Source organism: Triticum dicoccoides, chromosome 3B (genome assembly GCF_002162155.2).
Source record: "Triticum dicoccoides isolate Atlit2015 ecotype Zavitan chromosome 3B, WEW_v2.0, whole genome shotgun sequence".
Lineage (NCBI taxonomy): Eukaryota > Viridiplantae > Streptophyta > Magnoliopsida > Poales > Poaceae > Triticum > Triticum dicoccoides.
In genome coordinates this window covers 859,711,332-859,716,215 of record NC_041385.1, presented here as the reverse complement: position 1 = coordinate 859,716,215, position 4,884 = coordinate 859,711,332, and positions in this window count along the sequence as shown.

Below are 4,884 nucleotides of genomic sequence, written 5' to 3'. Positions count from 1 at the left end.
GAGAAAATTCGTCCATTCGGAATCCAAAACCTTGGTCGCACAGGAGCTATTGGCCCGATTTTAAGATGATAGAGAAGTGCAATCGAGGGCAAGGCAGCACCGTCATGCTCTGGCAAGGTAATTGGAGAGAGATCATTCTTAGAGATAAATTTTCTGGGACGCGCACAGAGGCTCGGAGAGAAGTGCCTACCCACGATCTGTAATTCGGGTGCGTATGCTCGTCCGCGCCGCCCATATGCAGCGGCTGGACGGGCCAATCTCCCCGGCCTCCTCCCTCCCCCCTCGCCACCGCCTGGGCATGCCGCCGGCTGAAGCCCGGTTGGTGTGGGAAGCGGCCAGGCTCTTATGCCCTCCTCGCTCAATGGCCCTTATTGATTTTCTCTGGTCCCGCTAAAAGCTCTTTGCGAGTAGATAGAGTACAATATACTGATTTAACAATGTGTTTACTCTATTTTCATAAGCCCATGCTATGAAATCATCACTGACACAATACCACCCAGGAAAAGGCAGTATGGCTTCGACATCAGGGGAAATGAAATTTCTTTACCTCTTCACAAGGGCTTCCCATCACTACAAGAAAATTTAGATACTGTGACCAAAATCCTCATGACGGTGGCTGACAATGTCAGGAAAATAACATGTAACTTAGTGACGGTTAATGTCACTTAATTCCCCTAGCCGCTGAGTGCTAGCTTGTGCCAATTTCTATGATGTTTTGATAATTTCCGTCATGAACCTATTACACCGATTATTACTAATGTGTGACACACTTTTTTTTTCATTCGTGTAACTACTAGCAGTGGGACCCAAGATAGCTACTTCACAAGTTATTGAGCAGTAGGCGCCACTGTATTTTTATGGGACCCATGTGTCAAGGCTGATAGTTAAACAGGCCGTAGTTTTTTCATAGGTCAGGGAGAGATGGAACTATTTTGTTCAATCTAACATTTTTGCAGGACTTGTTCAATCTAACAATTTTGCAGGATTTGTTCAATCTAACATATATAAGTAATGGCAAAAAAGAAGCTTATTCGAGGTGTTCGTAATGAATAAGATGCTGCAATTGTTTCGCTCCATCTCAAAAAAAGGAAATGAGATACTGGATGAGAAAAAGTTTGTTTGTAGTAGTTTCTTTTAATTGAGGTGACAACAAGACGTTATTTATTTATTTTGGAGGCGTGCATGACTCGATCTGTTCTATAAATATTCAAAAATGAAAATGTTTTACTGGCAAACCATCATTCAAAATAGAGATATATAGATAAAAAAATTGGCCTGACTCAACTCCGTGACTTAGTGTGCAAATTAGGCTTAATGTGTTGGTAAAATATTTTTGTTTTGAATAAAACTTTTTGGTATTGTGTGATCCTCGTGACTTCGACTTAGGTTTATTTTGACCCAGCTATTTGTTTATTTTATGCACTAAAATACTCATGTATAATAAACAATTGCGACAAATGTTTTTCAGTTGCTTCTCTGGTACAATGTTCTTTTTTCCCCTCACTGTCCTTTCGTTAGATTTTCATAGTCATATGCAAGTGTATGAATAATGCGACATGTATGCAGCACACACGAAACCTCAACATACATGTTACACATGCCCCTAGGAAAACATGTTACACATGCACGTGGTATGTGCCTTTTATTTTATTTTATCAGATTATACATATGGTACGTGATACGTGCTTTCTACCTTTTGTATCACATTGTACACATATATGGTGCGTGTCTTCTTAATTTTTTGCAAAGATTATACACGTACATGGTGCGTGTCAAACCCACTATTTTGTGACGGAAGTGTGTAACCCACTATTTTTTGACGGAAGTGTGTCAAACCCACTAGTTGAAGGGTCGGATCGATTTACACTCTGGCGCGTAGAGAATAAAACTTAGGCGGGGTGACAGATTTTTTGGAGTGAAGCCCATTTAACTATCAACCGGCCGACCCTAATCCTCATTATCCCATCTCACGCCATTCTCCTTCTCAATCCCGATCCAATCTTCCAGTACCCTCTAGCACCGCTGCCCTCCTCCCACTCCCATCTATCACCGCCACTGCCGCCAACGAGACCCTACATGTGTAGTAGAGAAAAAAAACTACACGATTGATCCAATCCTTCCTCCCGTGGTTTTTGAGAGAAGAAAAACACAAGAAAAAAATATAGAGAAATGGAAACATCCGGATAGCGCTGCCTCGACCATATCGTCGGGAGATGGTGCTGACGAGCACGGTGGCGCGCCGGCCGTCCTTCACCGTCGCTGGTACACCAAGACAGGCAGGGGATGTCACAGCTGCCACCAAAACATACAGGCATATTTTGTAGTCAGGCCTGCCTCAGCTGTTAACACACACCATACAGGCCACACAACCAACATTGATCCACCAAGAAATTAGAGCACCAAACACACACCCAACTAACTCCGACAAAACATCAAGTGCTACATCAAACTGAAACACAAGCATAGCAAGCAGAGACGGCACGCACCGACAATAAGCCCTATAATCTCTACTCCCTCCGTTCCGATTTACTCGTCGTGGTTTTAGTTCAAATTTGAACTAAAACCACGACGAGTAAATCGGAACGGAGGGAGTACATAGTAAGCTGTGTCCAGCTCCATGAGCAATGACAGCCATGTTATTTCCGTTCCAACTGTCACTTACTGCTTCCGAACCTCATATGAATAAGGAGGCCTCGACCGTGGTGTAAGATGAATCTGGCTCCAGGCTACCAGCAGAGGCGGAGACTGTTTGCAACATAAGATGGCAAAAACTGGTGCACTTTTGAGCTGGATGTAATTGTACATACATATAAGATCCATCCGGCACACTTCGTGCGTGGAAAAAAAGGCTGCTGATACATGAACGGTATGTGGAGGACAGTGTGCATACCTGAAGACAAAACGGTTGATGCGCTGCAAAGGACTTTCTTCGCATTATGCCCAGACAATGCTGCCGCTTGGGGTTCGGTTAGCACCCCGACAAATGGAAATGAACTCTGCAGAGAAAAAGGCAAGCTTCACACGCAGCCAAGAACAAAAGATACACTTCAGCATCATCCACAAATGTCAGTATCTTGAGTCACAAATGCTAACACTAGCACCGTTAATGATGAATTCTATAGTTTGCCGGTGACAACCTGAAATAGTATGGTGGGTAAGAGCACCCACATGAACCACCCACAATGGTAAGCTGTAACAGCTGTCTTGATGATGAGCAGTGAAACAGATAAAATCACAAACCTTTAATTCTCATACAACTAGAGAGATGTAAATAAACTATATTTGTACGTTGCTTAGTAAATCTCAGATATCTAGGGCAAAGATTATACCATCTGGAGTCGAAACGTGACTCCCCGGTCCACAGGGCATCCTATAAAACCACTTCTATGTAGTATCTTGCATGATGATTTGTATGCTTCGATAAGGGAAGACGAACGGTGGGAAACAGATGCTGTTGGCCGATTTGCATTGCTCATGGTAGAATATTAACATGTGACATAACATATGTATATTGGATAATGGGACAGGAAAAGAGAAGTTCCTCTGACTAGAGAGGCCAAAATGGTAGACCAGCAAAAAAGGAAGTACCAGTATCTATTAACAATTTCAAGTTTTAGACAAGGTAAAACAGCACACGAAAGATACATTTTCTGACATACAAAATAACTGCCGCTTACTCGCATTATGAGCTTCATTGATGAGACGGCAAAACACATGGCATACAAGAGAGGAATGGCTAATCCCAGACCAGCTCTTGTATGCATAGGTAACTGTCAAAAGTACAGAAGATAGGAAACACTATAGAAACTAGCTAGTGCCAACAAATGTCTGATGCAAAACGGCAGGCAGGTCAACAAAGGCATAACGGAGTCGCAGCATCAACCATCTCAACTGGAATTAGAGAGATTCCATGATCTTCGTCATAATCATCCAGTACCTCAACCAGATCATAGACATGCAGCACATTATCTGGATTATCTCCATCCCATTCAGATATCATCCAGTTTCGGTACAAAGCCCAGATATCGCCTTTCTCCCATTTAATCCGGTGAAAGAACAAGTTGACCACATCACAGATTTCATGTTTGGCAATCCTGAAATCACCACACGTCTTTGCAAAGCCAAAAGAAACCCAACTCAATGGTCCAAATTCACTATTCGTCTCGAGGTAACTTATTTTGACCTTAAACGGTTTCAAGGAGATAACTTTCTGAATAAATGTGTAGAAACGAGGCATGCCATCATTATCCTCGTATGAAGCCCAAATTTGATCACTCTGAAAACATTCCTCAGTACGATCCTTATCAAAATCATGGAAATCAGGATCAGGAACAGTACAAGACATAGGGTCCTTATCTTCTTTTTCAGGAGCTGTGCTATTAGCAGAACCATTCACCTCTGGATCCACACAAACATCTTTATTTGCAGTAGAATCAACTGTTGCTTTGCTAACCTCAACATATTTCTTGCTCGCTGGACCATCAACAGTAACTTGGATTGGCCTACTTCTTATCTGACCTAGCTTCTCCTTCAAATCGCTCTTCATTGACACATCTGCTTGCCTTTTTAGAGGATTGTGCTTCCCCTGAATACCTTCTTCCCTTCTTGCTACTCCCTATGCCTCCTCTCTTCTTCCGTTCTTTGGCTTGTTTGCTCTTGGCTTGAAAGCAGGTGATTTGGCTGAGAAATTGTCGAATCCATTGGTTGCACCTTGAGTTGCATTTGTCCTATTTGATTGGGCTGTCTTCTGTTGTAGTACAACTACTTTCCTTTTTTGATCATACAATAGTCTCTTGGTTTTATCACGTAACACTATCCATGCCTCTTTAACCAACTGCACTAGTTTAAAGCCCTGCCCAAAAAAGGGAACCGATGTTAAGAAAA